Source organism: Ranitomeya variabilis, chromosome 2 (genome assembly GCF_051348905.1).
Source record: "Ranitomeya variabilis isolate aRanVar5 chromosome 2, aRanVar5.hap1, whole genome shotgun sequence".
NCBI lineage: Eukaryota > Metazoa > Chordata > Amphibia > Anura > Dendrobatidae > Ranitomeya > Ranitomeya variabilis.
In genome coordinates, this window is record NC_135233.1 from 436,650,695 (window position 1) to 436,669,963 (window position 19,269).

The 19,269-nt window shown below is 43.3% G+C and overlaps 1 protein-coding gene across 10 annotated transcripts in view; it reads right to left on the minus strand.

The window, feature by feature from the left end:
* Nucleotides 1-19,269, minus strand: part of LRRC4C (leucine rich repeat containing 4C) — a 1,072,649-nt gene that overhangs the window by 100,415 nt on the left and 952,965 nt on the right. The window lies entirely within an intron of this gene.

Here is a 19,269-nt window from a genome sequence, read left to right on the forward strand (position 1 = left end):
CCCGCGGCCATGTTCCTGAAGCCGCGGCCAGCAGAGCGCCGCTTCTGCGCACGCGCGGCCAAAGGAAGATGGCCGCCCCCACCGATCACCAATGAAATAGTGCACATCGCGCTCTTTTAACTCCCCTGTGCAGTGGATTCGGGACCTTGGGCATGCGCAAACCACTACGCCACCAACGGAAAACTAAGCAAGATCTGGGGGAAGACACCACGCCCTTTTGACCAGACCAGCCTGATTGACAGGCGAAAACGACTACTTTGGTAACGTATTTTGGCAGCATAGGTGGGGAATCGGGGTCCACAAAATACACTGTTGTAATGCACAGCTCAGGCCCTATTTAACAGTATTTTTATCTCATACTGAAAAAACGGGGTGACAGGTGCCCTTTAAGCAGGTCACAGTTTTCAAGTAACATGGGAAAGAAAAAGGATCTCTCTGCTGCTGAAAAGCATCAAATAGTGCAATGCCTTGGTGAAGGGATGAAAATATTCGAAATTTCCCAAAAACTTAAGCGTGATCATCGTACTGTTAAGAGATTTGTGGCTGTATCTGAGCACAGATGTGTTTGTGCTGATAAAGGCATAATGAGGAAGATTTCTGCCAGGCAAGTTCATCGGATTAAGAGAGCAGCTGCTAAAAACCCATTACAAAGCAGCAAACAGATATTTGAAGATGCTGGTGCCTCTGGAGTCCCTCGAACCTCAAGGTGTAGGCTCCTTCAAAGGCTTGCTGTGGTGCATAAACCTACTATTCGGCCACCCTTAAACAGTGTTCACAAGCAGAAATGGTTGCATTGGGCCCACATATACATGAAGACTTATTTCCAAACATTCTTGTTTACTGATAAGTGTTGAGCAACCCTGGATGGTCCAAATGGATGGAGTAGTGGATGATTGGTGTATGGCCACCATGTCCCAACAAGGCTGCAACAACAGCAAGGAGGTGGAGGAGTCATGTTTTGGGCCGAAATCATGGAGAAACAGCTGGTAGGGCCCTTTAAGGTTCCTGAAGGTGTGAAAATGACCTCTGCAAAGTATATAGAGTTTCTGACTGACAACTTTCCTCCATGGTATAAAAAGCAGAAATGTGCCTTCAGGAGCAAAATCATCTTCATGCTGACAATGCACCATCTCACGCTTCAAAGAAAACCTCTGAGTCATTGGCTGCTATGGGCATAAAAGGAGATAATCTCATGGTGTGGCCACCATCTTCCCCTGACCTCAACCCTATAGAGAACCTTTGGAGTATAATCAAGCAAAAGATCTATGAGGGTGGGAGGCCATTCACATCAAAACAGCAGCTCTGGGAGGCGATTCTGACTTCATGCAAAGAAAAAAAGCAGAAACTCAATGGATGCAGGAATTGTGAAGGTGATATCAAAGAAGGAACCCTTCTTACCCTATGGTAACATGTAACTTGGCCTGTTAGGATGTTTTGGAGTTAAAAAGCTTTTCGTTCAGTGAAAGTGACCTCCTAATGCTGCAAATTCCACAAATGAGCATTTTCAGTTCTTTAAAACATATCAAATGTTTAGAAATTCTACTGTGCCTAATAATTTGGAACAGTGCATTTTAAGTTTTTATTCATTTTGGAGATTATACTGTTATCATTGGGAGGTTTATTCAATAAAATTCGATGTATACTCTAACTGGTGATGACTTATTAGACTGACTGTCATTTGCACCAACCATTTAGGAAAATCAGAGAAAAATGTCATTTGCATAATAATTTGGAACATAGTGTAGGATTAGCAATGGACAGGTGTCTTATAGATGCCTCTCCATTAATAACCCGTGGGCTTGATGTCACCTGACTTTACAAAAGTGACACCAACCCCACAAATATTAACCCAATTTGCCAACGCTGCCAGGCAAAGCGCCAAAATTGGCGCATCTAATAGATGCACCCTTTCTTGGCCCTGCGGGCTGCTATTTTTAGGCTGTGGGAGGGCAATATACATGGCCCCTTACCAGCCTGAGAATAGCAGCCCCCCTGCAGTCAGCTTTAGAAAGGCTGGTTGTCAAAAATGAGGAGGATCCAACGCCGTTTTTTTAATTATTTATTTAACTAATTTTAAAAAAAAATGGAGTGGGGAATCCCTCTATTCTTGATAACCAGCCTTTCTGAAGCAGACAGCTGAGGGTTGCAGCCCCCAGCTGTGAGGTTTGCCTGGCTGGCTATCAAAAATACAGGGGATCCCACGCCATTTTTTTTTGCAAATTATTTATTCACAGCGCAGGCGCCAGATGATGAATAATCCCATCAGCTGCTCCTGCTCTCACTGTTATTAGCGGCAGCAGGCGTCGGCAGATGAGAGTAATAGTCCCATCAGGTGACACCAGTGACTGGAGGTAAACTTTATACCTCCGATCACAGCTGCGGGCTCACGCTGTCATTTGATGTCATGGGAATTCAGAAGCATCTCTAATAATTAGTACAGTATAGAACCTTATTAACTATCGCCATCACAAGTGGGAAAAAAGTAAAGTATAGAATAGTATTTAGTTACATTTTTGTAGGTGACCTATTCAGATCGCAGTAAAGTTTGCACCTTTGAACACCCACAGCAAAGTTTCCTCCATTACCATAACGCATCAAACATGGCTTGTGATCTGCATGATCAGCCATTAATATTCATGGTCTGCACCAGACAACACACAGTACGGAAGGCTGGAGGTAAATTAATTACAATTTTCAAAAGATCTTGTTTCAATTTAAGAGACCTGGAGATAGGAAGAGCTAATGAATCCTTAAGCTGCTTTTTGATACTCGGTTGAACAATCCTGTGTCGTTATTTACCAAATGAAAGACTGATCATTTTCAAAGACTCATTATTCCTGGAGAAACAGGTCAAATTTATTTCATTTCTGTCTGGACAATATTCATAATTAGTGTTGAGCGATACCGTCCGATACTTGAAAGTATCGGTATCGGAAAGTATCGGCCGATACCGTCACAGTATCGGAATCCAATCCGATACCGATACCCGATACCAATACAAGTCAATGGGACTCATGTATCGGACGGTATTCCTGATGGTTCCCAGGGTCTGAAGGAGAGGAAACTCTCCTTCAGGCCCTGGGAACCATATAAATGTGTAAAAGAAAGAATTAAAATAAAAAATATCGCTATACTCACCTGTCCGACGCAGCCGGGACTTCAGCGAGGGAACCGGCAGCGTTGTTTGTTTAAAAATCGCGCTATTACTTGGTTACGTGAATTCCCGGCTTGTGATTGGTCAGGTCGGCCATGTTGCCGGGACGCGGACCAATCACAGCAAGCCGTGACGAAATTACGTCACGGCTTGCTGTGATTGGTCCGCGTCCCGGCAATATGGCCGCCCTGACCAATCACAAGCCGGGACGTCACGGGAGGCTGGACACGCGCTCATTTTAAAATGGGCGCGTGTCCAGCCTCCCGTGACGTCACGGCTTGTGATTGGTTGCGCCGCGATCAACCAATCACAAGCCGGGAGGCTGGACGCGCTCATTTTGAAATGGGCGCGTGTCCAGCCTCCCGTGACGTCACGGCTTGTGATTGGTTGCGCCGCGATCAACCAATCACAAGCCGGGAGGCTGGACGCGCTCATTTTGAAATGGGCGCGTGTCCAGCCTCCCGGCTTGTGATTGGTTGACCGCGACGCAACCAATCACAAGCCGTGACGTCACGGGAGGCTGGACACGCGCCCTTTTTAAAATGAGCGCGTTTCCAGCCTCCCGTGACGTCACGGCTTGTGATTGGTTAATGGCGGCCATGTTGCCGGGACGCGGACCAATCACAGCAAGCCGTGACGTATTTTCGGCACGGCTTGCTGTGATTGGTCCGCGGCCCGGCAACATGGCCGCCCTGACCAATCACAAGCCGGGACTTCGCGTAACCATGTAAAAGCGGGAATTTTAAACAAACAACGCTGCCGGTTCCTGCGCTGAGGTCCCGGCTGCGTCGGACAGGTGAGTATAGCGATATTTTTTATTTTAATTCTCTATTTTACACATTTTAACATTAATGTTGTTCCGATACCCGATACCCGATACCACAAGAGTATCGGAATCCCGGTATCGGAATTCCGATACAGCAAGTATCGGCCGATACCCGATACTTGCAGCATCGGAATGCTCAACACTATTCATAATGTTATCGGAGGAAAGGGCGACGAGGAGGACGGGCAGGCTGGGATTCACGCTATGATTTCATTATGGATTCCTCTTGTGTTTTCAAGGGGTTGTCTGGTTTTTGATGACTATATATCAAACACAACATTAAAATGTTTTGAGTTACAGAGAATACAGCAACAGAAAATTACATTATTGTTTAATTCAGGTTTCTGTGCTAAATGTATTCTTCAAACATTTTTTGTTAGATTTTTTTTTCACTTCACAATTACAGCTAAATCTAATGGTCACTACTCCATGCTAATTCTCTTGGATCTCTCCGCAGCATTCGACACTGTGGTCATCAGCTCCTCCTCAATATGCTCCGCTCCATCGGCCTCAAGGACACCGTTCTCTCCTGGTTCTCCTCCTATCTCTCTGACCGATCCTTCACTGTATGTTTTGCTGGTTCCTCCTCCTCTCACCTTCCCCTTACTGTTGGGGTTCCTCAAGGATCAGTCCTAGGCCCCCTCCTCTTCTCGTTGTATACCGCCCCTATTGGACAAACAATCAGTAGATTTGGTTTCCAGTACCATCTCTATGCTGATGACAGCCAATTATACACTTCTTCTCCTGATATCCCTTTTTAGAAAACACCAGTGATTGTCTTACCGCTGTCTCCAACATTATGTCCTTCCTCTATCTGAAACTGAACCTGTCAAAAACTGAACTCCTCGTGTTCTCTCCCTCTACTAACCTATCTTTGCCTGACATTGCCATCTCCGTGTGTGGTTCCACCATTACTCCCAAGCAACATGACCGCTGCCTTGGGGTCATACTTAATTCCGAGCTTTCATTCACCCCCCACATCCGATCATTGGCTCGCTCTTCTTATCTGCACCTCAAAAACATTTCTAGAATTCGCCCTTTTCTTACTTTCGACTCTAAAAAACCTCTTACTGTTTCTCTTATTCTTTTTCGTCTGGACTATTGTAACTCTCTACTAATTGGCCTCCCTCTTACCAAACTCTCCCCGCTTCAATCTGTCCTGAATGCTGCAGCCAGCATTTTCCTCACCAACCGTTACACCGATGCCTCTACCTTGTGCTAGTCATTACACTGGTTACCCATCCACTCCAGAAACCAGTACAAACTTATTATCCTCTCCCACAAAGCACTCCATGGCTCAACACCACCCTACATCTCCTCCCTGGTCTCAGCCTACCACCCTACCCGTGCTCTCCGTTCTGCTAGTGACCTCAGGTTAGCATCCTCAATAATCAGAACCTCCCACTCCCGTCTCCAAGACTTTTCAAGTGCTGCGCCAATTCTTTGGAATGCACTACCCAGGTTAGTACGATCAATCCCCACAGCTTTAAGCGTGCCCTAAAAACGCATTTGTTCAGACTGGCCTACCGCCTCAACGCATTAACCTAACTATCCCTGTGTGGCCCATTCAAAATCTTCAACCATAATCAGGTTCCTCACAACATGTTCTCATACACTTTATGCAGTTAATAGCCCTCTGTGTCTGTACTGTTACATACTTAGGCAGTGAACTGGTTCATGCAGCTTTACATGAACACCCGATCCTTACACTATGGCTGGTCCGAACAACGAAACCAATTGTTACCATCCACCTCTCGTGTCTCCCCATTTTCCTCATAGTTTGTAAGCTTGCGAGCAGGGCCCTCACTCCTCTTGGCATCTGTTTTGAACTGTGATTTCTGTTATGCTGTAATGTCTATTGTCTGTACAAATCCCGTCTATAATTTGTAAAGCGCTGCGGAATATGTTGGCGCTATATAAAATAATACAATTATTATTATCATTTTCACACTGGTCATTGGGGCTATTTGGACTAAATAATTCCTGTTCTTTACATGAAACTTTACAGTAAATAACACAGGATCCACCATTCACAATAGGTGATGTGACAGCTCACCTCCTCCTCCTCCTCCTGCACAATGACTGATAACACCTCTATATACAGTAGATAACACAGGATCAACCATTCACAATAGGTGATGTGACAGCTCACCTCCTCCTCCTCCTGCACAATGACTGATAACACTTCTATATACAGTAGATAAAACAGGCTGCACCATTCACAATAGGTGATGTCACAGCTCACCTCCTCCTCCTGTACAATGACTGATAACACATCTATATACAATAGATAACACAGTATCCACCATTCACAATAGATGATGTCACAGCTCACCTCCTCCTCCTGTGCAAAGACGTATAACACCTCTATATACAGCAGTTAACACAGGATCCACCATTCATAATAGGTGATGTCACAGCTCACCTCCTCCTCCTGTACAATGACTGATAACACCTCTATATACAGGAGATAACACAGGATCCACCATTCACAATAGGTGATGTCAAAGCTCACTTCCTCCTCCTATACAGTGACTGATAACACCTCTTTATACAGTAGATAACACAGGATCCACCAATCACAATAGGTGATGTCACAGCTCACCTCCTCCTCCTATGCAGTGACTGATAACACCTCTATATACAGTAGATAACACAGGATCCACCATTCGCAATAGGTGATGTCACAGCTCACCTCCTCCTCCTGTGCAAAGACTTATAACACCTCTATATACAGCAGTTAACACAGGATCCACCATTCACAATAGGTTATGTCACAGCTCACCAAACATATCAGCTACTATCCACCCACCAGCTCAGAGACAACTGAAGAGTAGAGATAGAAGCCTGTGTCTCTATTTAGAGCTATTTTAGAAAACTAATTTATTTAACAATCTTATTGGAATTCCAGTTAGAACAATTAATAAAGGCATTGGCCATTATTGGTCACTATGGGAAATGTAATGTTATCATTAGTTGTTTGTCAGAGTTAGTTGCTTTTCTAGATACTGAATGGAATATTAAAACACTCGACATGAGATGAAAACTCCCAGACACATGTTGTTAGGGCCATTTTTGGGGTTGCGGGTGCTGGAACATGTTCATTTAAGGAGTCACATCTTACACCCAGCTTATATGACCTTAACTGTTCTAGGCGTGAAGCCTCCGGTGTGATGATTTGTACTTACGATATGAATCCTCCAGACTTATCTGTCCTGTAATAAATAATACTGTGCCGCCTGGGCAGGCAGACGTATGTCTGAGCAGCGGTAATATATATCTATACAATATGTACGCGAGAGTCACATATCAATAGGTTGCAGAGTGACAGATATAAAAAGTCAATAACCTTGACGTCATGGAAAACAAATCGAATTGAAGCAATAGTCAGAGGAAAGAACAAAAGATAATAATAATACCAACAATAAAAGAAGTAAAAAGAAACACAAAAATAGAACAACCACAAATAAACAAAAACGTCTGATGTGAGAACAGTATCCAAAGGTTGCAACCCAACGGGTGTTTAATGACAAAGTCAGCTACAATGTAACACTGCCATGCGATTGAGATTAACGATTCAACGTGATAACGTTTTACCTTGACTTCTTTTGGAAGTTGGATTAAATAAAAAAATGTGAACCCCAACTGGCACAAAGCTTATGTGAGCTTTTTGCAATTGGCATTGGTAGAAGCAGCTGCATGTATACTTTTGCTCACATCCATGATCGCTCCATTGGACACATACATGGGTTTCCAAAATTTTCCAGCATTTATTGGCTTGATATCCTCACCAAATAGCCATCAATACATCCCCTTTTAACTGACAGGTGGAGGTCGGATAAGTAAGCAGTATTTACCATTAAAAGGGTTGTTCAGCTTTGGGTATAATCTTTTTTTGTACTTAAATGCAATTATTTTTGTCTAAAAATTATTTTTTTAATTTAGTTTTACTAAAAATGTTTGCACCGTTGACCTTTAACATCCTGAGTGTTAAATTTAAGTTTATTGCTGTCTGCAAAGTAGTATACCTGGGAATCCATCAGTTAGTTATTCTGAAAATCCAAATGGGAGAGTTTATAACTAGGGATGAGTGAACCCGAACTGTAAAATTTGAGGTTCATACGCTTCCGTTGCTAAACTCTGAACATGGACTTCTCCCGGAAGTTTGTTTTAGTGTTCGGAGTTCCAGGAGAGGAGAGAGAGAGACTATTTTATAGCACCAAAGTTCAGGTCTCCATGGACTTCTATGGGGTTCGGGTTCTGGTTCAAGTTCGGGTAGAGTTCTGGTTCCTAAACCAAACTTTGTGCTAAAGTTCAGTCAAACTCAACGAACCCGGAAATCCATTTGTAGGGATGAGCAGACCCATGGAAGTACAGGTTCTGTTACCCGACCCAAAATTTATTCCAAAGTTCGATTCAGGTACCAGAACTGTACCCGAATTTCAACCAGAACCAAAATCCTATTGAAAAGCATGGGGACCTGGACTTTTGAGCTGGAAGATTCTCGCTCTTTATCTGTCTGCTTCCGGACTTCCCAGGGAACACTCTCTCTCCTCCAGGACTTCCTCCAGAACACACTCTCACTTGCTCTGTCCTTCTCTCTTCCTGGACTTCTTCCTCCTGAACTTCCCCAAGAACACTCGCTCTCCTCCCAGACTTCCCCTTAGAACAAACACTATCTCTTTCTCCTACCGGACTTTCCCTCAGAACACTCTGTCCCCTCCCAGACATCCCCCAGAACAAACACTCTCTTTCTCCTCCCAGACTTCCCCCGTAACATTCTTTCTCCTCCCACACTTTCTCTGGAACAAACTCTCTCTTTCTCCTCCCGAACATCCCTCGGAACACTCTCTCTCCTCCCAGACTTCCCCCGGAACAAACACTCTCTATTTCTCCTCCCGGACTTCCCCCAGAACACTCTCTTTCTTCTCCCAGACTTCTCCTGGAACACTCTCTTTCTCCTCCCAGACTTCCCCCGGAACATCCTCCAGAACACACACTCTCTCTTTCTCCTACTGAACATCCCCAGAACACTCTCTCTCATTCCAGACTTCCCCTGGAACTAACACTATCTCTTTCTCCTCCCGGAATTTCCGCGGAAAACTTTCTCTCTCCTCCTGGAATTCCCCAGGAACATCTTTTCTCTCCTCCCGGACTTCCCCCAGAACACTCTCTTTCTCCTCCTGGACTTCCCCCGGAACATCCTCCAGAACAAACACTCTTTCTTTCTCTTCCTGAACATCTCCCTGAACACTCTCTCTCCTTCCAGACTTCCCCTGGAACTAACACTATCTCTTTCTCCTCCTGGACATCTCCCGGAACACTTTCTCTCTTCTTCCGGACTTCCCCTGGAACATCTTTTCTCTCCTCCCGGACTTCCCCAGAACAATCTCTCACCTCCCAGACTTCCCCCGGAACAAACACTCTCTTTCTCCTCCCTGACTTCCCCTGGAACTATCTCTTTCTCCTCCCAGACTTCCCTGGAATACTTTCTCTCTCCTCCCGGACTTCCCCCGAAACACTCTCTCTCCTCCCGGACTTCCCCTGGAACACTCTCTTTCTCCTCCCGGACTTCCCCCAGAGCACTTTCTCTCTCTCTTTCTCTCCTCCCGGACTTTCCCCGAAAAACTCTCTTTGTTTTTTGGCCATTGTATGGTAAATGGATTCCAATATACTTTTGATACACATACAAGAAGTTTTCTTGGAGCATTTACTAAATAGCCATCCAGTGTTGGAGCATGTACCATCCAGTGGCGCCTCAGTAATAGTCATTGACAGATGAGGGACCCTTTTTGGGCACATTAGACTAGATGCCAGAGTAATTACTAACATATTCTATTTCTGGGACAACTTGCCACCAGTATTCTAAATTTTATAGGGAGAGGCAAGTAGTGAGTAAAACCATCAATCTTATATATTTTTGAAACTACTACCTAACAAAATGGTAACGGATCCTTTCAATTTTGTCAAGGGCACCTGTACTGTACATGTGACGCCCCAGGGTCCAGGTCACAGTGGCATTGCTTTCCTCACGGAGAGAGTTATGTCACGCTTGAAAGCAAGGAAGGATATCTTTCACCAGGTAACACAAACATGCAACAGTTCACAATCCAGGCCAGAAGGGGGAGCTCTGAACCCGGATTATGGGGAACTTCCCGGATATAGATTCTGGTTTGGAGGGAAAGTTAGTTGTGCTAGATAGCAGACTGGAACAGTCTGAGGCAGAGAGAGGTGTATGGGGCCGTGCACCCAGACTTGCTGCAGCTTCAGGATTGAGAGATACCGAAGGATGAACAGTTTGTAGAGAGTGTGCAGGAGAGAAAAGCACCGGAAAGTGACACCAGTGGAGCATAGCAATGATTTGGCTTCCTCCCTGGCAGAGCGCAGACACCGGTAGCCGGAAGACTGAGGCTGTGTCGGACTCTAGGAGGCACAGAAGAAACCGGCAGGACAGCTGGATTACAAATCACCTGTCTGCTTTAACACCCAGGAGGCACAGTGGCACATAGAGCCCGGGTCATGATAGAGACCCTATAAAAAGGCTCGAGTCACCTGTCATATGGGTTCATGTCCAACCTTTACGGAGGATAGAGGGGAACTGTGAGGACCTTGCTAGAAGCCATAGGCAGTAAGGGACTACAATACCACCACGCTTTGAGGAAGGCTTGCATCTCCACCTGGTAAAGGGGACTCCCAACTTGCTTCCAAGCCGGCCGGACCCTGCCTGTACCTGTGATCTGGTGCCCTGGACTGTGGCAGCCTGAGACCTTCAGTAAACCAGGTAAAGAGACTGCAAACCTGTGTCCTCGTTCTTTACTGCACTATTCACCATCTTCACCTACACACCGGGAGCCCTGGGGTCCTACTTCACCTCTGGGAAGTTATACCAACTAGCTGCCATAACATCACCCCGGAGGACCCCTTAAGCAGTGTCGGTCCCTACTGACCGAATACCACAGGTGGCGTCACGAACAAACTTTATTCTAAAACCCCTTTAAGGACCGTCCCTTTATCATGGGTGCCCAGGGCCATGGACTGGGTCGACACCACGGTGACATACCCCTCTGAGCCGACCGGACCCAGGCCCCGAGTACCCCACGGCCCTGGCGGGTGACTCATACAATGGCTGCAGATCTGGAACAGCCTAACTGAAGGAGGACACATCTGCGCCCCAATAACCCTTTCATTGTTAAACAAACATCTGATGATCTTCATCAACGAGCAGGGCCGACCTCATCATTATCATATCTCTGCCCAAAGTTCGTCATAATGAACATCATGATGCTTAATAATGTGTAAATCTACGGCTGATTGGTGTCCATAAAACTCATCACTCCACATCAGATGGTTGCATTAGGTTTTAGGCCATTATCTGTAGAAAAGGAGATAATTCATTCATCCCTCTTCATTATATCGCAGCAATTGGCCTGAAATGAGAATCCACCGTGCCAGGTGTTTCCGCAGCCTTCATGGAAGGAAATGCAATAGATATAATGTCTACTGTCCAACACTGAGACCCATCATCAGCGCTAAATGGTTATAGAATAGTCACAACAACATTGTAATAATGATACATTGTAATTGTCAGCTCATTTAATGTATCCCACGTCCGGCTGTGCAAGGAAATGATGGTTTTGGTTTTAGGAGAAAAAAATAATCCAAAAAATATTGATATTAACCCAACAGGCGCTCCTTACTCCTGTCCGCCCCTCTACGTAAAATCATGTTGCAGAGTTTTAATGCAGATCATGATGAAGTGCTGCTCTGGAGATACATAAAAAGTGACATTACAGTAGCTTGCTCATCACCGGTGATCACAAAATGTAGTGCAAGGCTATGTTCACATGTCGCGTTTTTGCCGCAGTTTTTTATGCAAATTTTGAGCTGCGTTTTACAGTACCAGCAAAAGCTATGAGATTTCAGAAAATCTTGCGCACACACATTGTTTTCTTTTTCTTGACTGATTTGGAAAACTGCAGCATGTCACTTCTTTCAGCATTTTTGCACCCATAGAAAGTAATGAGTAAGTGCAAAAAACGCAGCAAAAAAAAAAACGTAGTTAAGGAAGTTGCATCATGAACACGTGAACACAGCCTAATTCAGAATCAGGCACAAATACCAACATCTCAGATGGTAAAATCGGGATGTTTATGTCCTGTCCCCAGACCATCAGGAATGCCCCAAAGTAGAAAAGAATGGAAACTTTTGGGAAAGGTTTATCTAAGATACATCTCTTCCAGGCCACAACTTGCCAACATTGGTTCTGCAAATTCAGGACCATTCCCAAAAATTCAGGACTTTTGCCAACCATGGTGTGGCTATAGAAGGTCGCAGCCAATGCATAAGCGGAAGGCCAAAACATGAAAATGGCTCAAAGTAGTTGGGAGTCATAAGGCCGGGATCACACACAGCGAGATACGGACGAGTATCGCAGGTTAAAACCAAGCTCTGGCACCGGAACTCCAGAGCGGAGCGTGCGGCCGCATAGTAATACATGGAGCTGCACACTCCGTTGCGGAGTGCCGGTGCCAGAGCTTGGTTTTAACCTGCGAGACTCGGCCGTATCTCGCTGTAGTGTGACTCCGGCCTTATACAGATTTTGCATTGAGGCCCAGACTTGTTTAATGTGAGTTTACACACTGCTTTTTATGGAAAAGCATCACATTTGCCCAATTATTTATGCTTCTGCTAAAAAGTCAGCCTTGTGGCTCAGTGGTTAGAACGTGGTGGCTCAGTGGTTAGCACATGGTGGCTCAGTGGTTAGCACTCCAGCCTTGCAGCACTGGGGTCCTGAGTTCGCCCCGTGTTTACGTGGGTTTCCTCCGGGTTCTCCAGTTTCCTCCCATATTCCAAAGACATACTGATAGGGAATGTAGATTGTGAGCTCTGAAGTCTGTAAAGTGCAGCAGAATATGTCGGTGCTATATAAGTGAGTATTACAGGTGATTTTGTGTTATTAGATGTTACATTTAAGTTTCTAATGGATTTTTATACTACTAATCTTGCAGTTTTTTTGCTGTTTGTTTTTTTTTAAATTGGTTAGCGTTACTGTTTTTCCAATGCAGAATACTCTAACTTTTAAGTTTTTTTTTAAATAATTTTCTCTACAGGATTGGAAAAAATTCTAGAAAAAAAAAAATAGAAAAATGTCACGAACAATGTTTGTTTAAAAAAAAAAATTGACAAAAAAAACTAATTACCAAAAAATGTCGCAAAAGTGCTGATGAATAAGTCATTATGGCTGGAACCCCTCTCTTTATTTAACAACTTTTTTGCTGCATTTTTGTTGCTTCTTTTTTTTTTTTGTTGTGCGTTTCATTACCGTTTATATTGCATTATAAAACAGTGTATACAAAAACCTTTGGTTCCTTGTATTTTTTATGTACATTGTGTGCGTAGTTTTTTTAAAAAATGCAGTCATTTATGAGTTTTTTATGGCATTTTATGTGGCTCTACCCTCCATACAAAGACTTTGATACAAGGGGGAAAAAAAAGACCACTATAAGAATGCGTAAACCACATGACACTAAATATTAAATAAACAAACAAAAATGCATAAAAGCTACTTTTAAATATGAACAAGTGGTGCTTTTTTTACATGTCTCAGGCTATGTTCACACGTTGCGTTTTTGCAGCATTTTTTTCTGCAAACTAAAAGCTGTGTTTCACAGTATCAGCAAAAAAGCTGCGAGATGTGAGATAAGTCATGAGGAGAACGACACGCCGAGGTGAGGAGACTTCTAAGCCATGCCTGTTCCTCTGGGAAATATGCAAATTATCTCTTCAGAGAGGAAGAGGACTAGAACTTTAGTGCCACCTATAGGAAGTAGCAATCCTAACAGTCAATGTTGAGCTTTGTCATGTGACAGAGTAAATAACAAAACCAAAATCTCAATTTGCAGACATAGTGTTTCGGGGTATGGCCCCTTCCTCAGCGCAAAGTGTGAGATCTGTTTTGTCTGGATGAGAGGATCTCACATAAAGGATCCCCCTTTATAAACCCCTATAAACATTAATTTCCCAAATACCTTAAATCATCAGAAGAGTGCTAATTTCATTCTAAAGTACCCTAGACCACCAGGACTATGTTCACTTACCTTCAAAACAACGTAGACAACCCAACGTATGTTCCTTTACTTCAAAAACACCTTATACTATAAGGACTATGTTAATTTGCTTCTAAAAGATCCTAGGCCACCAGGTATATGGTCGTTTACTTTGAACACACAGTAGGCCTCCAGGAGTATGTTATTTCACTTTGGAAACACAGTAGACCACTGACATTATGCTCATCTGCTTCTAAAACGCCCTAGACCACCAGGAGTATGTGTATTCACTTTGAAAACATCATAGACTATCGAAAGTATATATTCATTTACATCTGAAACACTCTAGACTACCAGAATAATGTTTATTTACCTCTAAAACAACCTTGGGCACCTGGAGTATGTTCATTTAAATCTTAAACACTTTAGAACACCAGAATTATGTTAATTTATTTCTAAAAGATCCCAGATAGCAAGGAGTAAGTCTATTTACTTCTAGAATTGGACCACCATGAGTATGCTCACTTACTTCTAAAACACAGCAGACCACCAAGAGTGTATTCATTTACTTCTTAGACACTCTAGACCACCAGGAGTGTTTTCATTCTCTGCAACGTAGGCCACCAGAAGGATGCTCATTTACTTCTAACACACCCTAGACCACCAGGTGTTTATTTATTCTCCTCCAAAACACTCCAGACCACCAGGAGTATGTTAATTCTTCTTAAAGAAAAAACCTAGGCCACCAGGAGTATTTTTTGTTTGCTTTTAAAACACCTCAGTCTAACAATATGTTCATTTCCATCTAAAATATTTGATGATGATTAGGAGCATGCCCATTTACTGCTAAAATTTCATGGATTAACAATAGTATATTCATTTAGTTCTTCAAAACTCTAGACCACCAGAGACAATATTCATGTACCACACCCTATAAAATCAGGAGCATACTCATTTACGTCTACAACACCATGGACCACTTGGCTTTCCACCATTCTCCTCCAAAACACTCTAGAGCACCAGGAGTATGTTCAATTCATTAGAATACACCTTAAATCACCGGGAGTGTGTTTATTTACATCTAAAAAAAACCCTCTAGACCACCAGGAGTATATTCATTTAATTCTAGCATACCCATAACCACCATGATTATGTTTATTTTGCCAGGGATCATTGCCCAAACCATAAATGATCCTTTGCCACTTTGGTTCTGTTGAAAAAGAGAAACTTTATCTCCTAAACATATTTACTCCTAATACACTCCAGCCCACCAGGTGACAATGTGTTGGTCTCCATTAGAGCCGATCAGATCATTTGTCCTCACTTCCTGGAGGAAGAGGATAAAAAATGACCAGCAGAGACCTGGGTGACACAATGGAGGAGAGGTTGGCCAACAATAGGCAAGTGTAGACATTGGCCACCATGCTAGGCCAGGGGTCTACATATATGTTGGAATATCAAAATCTATTATGTACTTGGTATAAGTTATGAAAACTTAGGCTCATCCTTGTAATTTCAGGCATTTGGCTACTCTACATTTGTCCTCAGCTGAATATATCGCCATGCAATAAGTCCGATGCCTCCCAGCGCCCGGATCAGCAGAGCGTGAAAGCAATTTGTGAATTGCAGCATTGCTATCTCTGACTGATTCTAATTAAAAATGCCAATTAGCAGAAGATAACACAAGGAGAATAGGAAAAAAAGCTGGGTAGTTCCCTGATCATTGCTTATGGGCATCAAACAAAGGAAACAAAAGACAGCAAAAATAAATCTGTTTTGATTGCACCTCCTTAGCTGACCTGCTAACAAGCTGTGTAAACTGTGGGAATCAGTGGTGTAAAATAGCCTGCAACTGTAACATATCAATTCTGCATCATAGCTATGTGTAAGGGAGCGGTCATTGATGATTCATCCTCAGAATAAGCAATTAATGTCAGATCAATGGAAATCCAGCACCCAGCTACATCACATCAGCTGTTAGAAGGTTCCTTGTCCTCCCGATGTCCCCAATTCTGGTGCTTTGCCCGACTCTTCCCACTTGCCCTGCAGTGGTAGCAAGTGGGGTTCATATTTGTGAGGTTGATGTCACCTTTGTATTGTCAGGTGACATCAAGCCCACGATTTAGTAATGGAGCGACGTCTATAAGACACCTATCCATTACTAATCCTATAGTTATATGATAAATAAAGACACAGCCAGAATAAAGTATTTTATTAGAAATAAACAAAACACACTTTTACAAACACAGAAGCCTACACAGTTATACTCACCTTACGCCTATTCCACTGAAGCCCTCATCTCCTGTGATAAAATAAAAATAAAAAACAACCATTTCTTCACCTTTTCATCATTATGTCCCATGCCGTAATCCATGTCTGGGGGAAAAACAGCTTTCAACCTGGACGGTGCCAAGATGCGTTTTCTCACTGTGCTAGTGGGGATCTCACAGAGGTCACGGCAGTTCAGCCCGGCTGGGAATGCAGCCTCAGTGACCGGAGGTAACCTTGATGAAGTCAACCCCAATTACGGACGCTGCGCTCACAGCAGCTCATTCACCAGTGGTTCTCAGCCTGGACGGTCGCATCTTGGCACCTTCCAGGTTGAAAACTGTTTTTCCCCCAGACATGGATTACGGTATGGGACAAAACGACGGAGAGGTGTGGTATATTGTTGGGATTTTTTTTTGTTTTATTACAGAAGATGAGGGCTTCGGTGGAATTAGGCATTAGGTGAGTAGAACGGTGTTTGTTATTTTTAAATAAAAAAGTAAAGGTGTTTTGTTTTATTTCTAATAAAGGACTTTATTATGGCTATGTGTTCATTTACCATATAACTATGGGGTTAGTAATGGATAGGTGTCTTATAGACACTTCTCCATTACTAAGCTGTGGGCTTGATGTCACCTGACAATACAAAGATGACATCAACCCCACAAATATTAACCCCACTTGCCATTGCTACAGGGCAAGTGGGAAGAGCTGGAAGAAGCACCAGAATTGGCGCATCTAATAAATGTGCCTTTTCTGGGTGGCTGCGGGCTGCTATTTTTAGGCTGAGGGACAATATCCATGGCCCCTTATCAGTCTAAGAATACCAGCCCCAGCTGTCTACTTTAGCAAGGCTGGTATTCAAAAATGGGGGGACCCCACACCGTTTTTTCAATTATTTATTTAAATAATTAAAAAATAATGGATGGGGACTCCTCTATTCTTGATAACCAGCCTTGCTGAAGCTGACAGCTGAGGGTTGCAGCCACCAGCTGTGAGTTTTGCCTGGCTGGTTATCAAAAATACAGGGGAACCTATCCCATTTTTTTTGTTGTTTTAATTATTTATTTACAGCGCAGAAGCCGGCTAATGAATACACTCACCAGCCACTCCTGCTCTCACTGTTATTTGTGGCATCAAGTGTCAGATGATGGGAGCTGTAGTCCCATGCGCCAACACCAGTGATGAGCAGTAAACTTTATACCTCCCATCACAGTTGGGTGCTCATGCTGTCTTTTGACAGCGAGGGAACCATGGCTCTCTGACCAGCGGGGATGATTTCACCGCCAATCAGAAGTGGTGTTTGCCACCCTGTCATGCACATGACAGCGTGACAAGCACACGGTGTTCGGGCAGCTGAACCTGAACAGTAACAAGGACTTCCTGATGATGTTCGTGTTGAGTGTCCGTGCCCGAATAGTTGGTATTCGGAACTTTACTGTTTGGGTTCGACCATCTCTACTAACTTAGGCAAAAAGTAATTGGCAAAGCCTCACTGTGTGATATATAGCGTGGTTGCTCCTATATACAACTGCATTAATCCATCAACCTTTGACCATCGGTAATAAGTGCAAAAAAAAAGGAGAGTATGGATTGGCATAGAAAATGTACAAATCCAGTTTTCATTACATCCAATTCAAAAATAGGATACCCATGGTATGGAATCAAAATCATGATCCCTCTGAAGCATTTCTGGCCGAAGCCCTTAGTCGTAAACTCCACAAATTAGGACTTTGGCCAGGAAAACGTCAGGGGAACATGATCTTTATTCCACACCATGGATATCCTATTTTTAAATTGGATGTAACGAAAATGAATTTATTTTATGTGTTTAACCTGTAAAAACTATCCAGCCGATAAATGCAAAACCTCATCAACTCGAGCTTTAATTCAAAAGAACGAAAAATTGCAAAAACTCAACCTATTGTATCAAAAGCCAAACCAATGGGTAAAAAAAAAGTATCCAATTCTGTTTTGCTTGCATTTTGTTTAAGCTAACCCATCTCTTCCGTGGTCATTCTTATACCCCCCCATCTTAGCCTTCTTCGCAGACACCCAACCTGCGCCCACCGGAGTCTTCCTCTGTCTTAATTGTTATCCGTTGAGTATGATAGCGCATCAGTTAACGAGGCAATAAATCAGCTCGGAGGCTATTCCCAAATGACGCGAGGAGTAAACTGCAGATTTGGATGATTGCACACGTCCTATTTTGCACAGCGCAGCTATTTTTAGTCAATGACCAGAATACACATTGAAAACTTTTAATTAAAGACCAGAAATCATTGAGCTATAAATTTCTTTGCTCTCCATGGAAAGATGCTGCTATAGCGTTGGCTCTGTCACGCCATTACTTTGAGCAGGCAGTATGATTTGGAGCCAATTCATTTGTTCCTGACCTGGGCAAATGAGATTTATAGTGTATCCTATCCGCTAGATGTGTGGAGCGCGGCACCGGTTTTTGGCTGGGAGCAATGTAGCATGTTCCCTCGATCATGGTTAAAAGGGCGCCGACACTTAGCGGATTAATAAAACTGTAAACAACTCAACAATGAAATAAACTTCCCTAAATTTAATCATCATAAAATAAAATGATGTTCTTCCTGGATTCCTGGATACATTTGTCTGCGCACACGAAACCTCAGCCGAGGAGTACGGCCTCATTTTACTCTGCTTACAAATCCCCATAGATAAGCACTGGAAAATACACTTTTACCATTAACCGTGAATTAAGTTGCCATCTGAACATTGGATTTCTGTTTATTAAAAGAAGAATGCAGGAGAATAGTCTTCAGGGATGTAACAATTATCAGCCAAATAAAAAAACTTTGTTTTAATTTTAGGAGCAGCGCCTTTATAGATAATAATTAGTATTGGTACCAGTGTGGCTGAGCTGCAGTACCAGACGTGGCCTATAGACAGGAGTGGCGCTGTTTCTGGGGGGGGGGGGGGAAATATTTTTTCCTTTTAATGCCTTT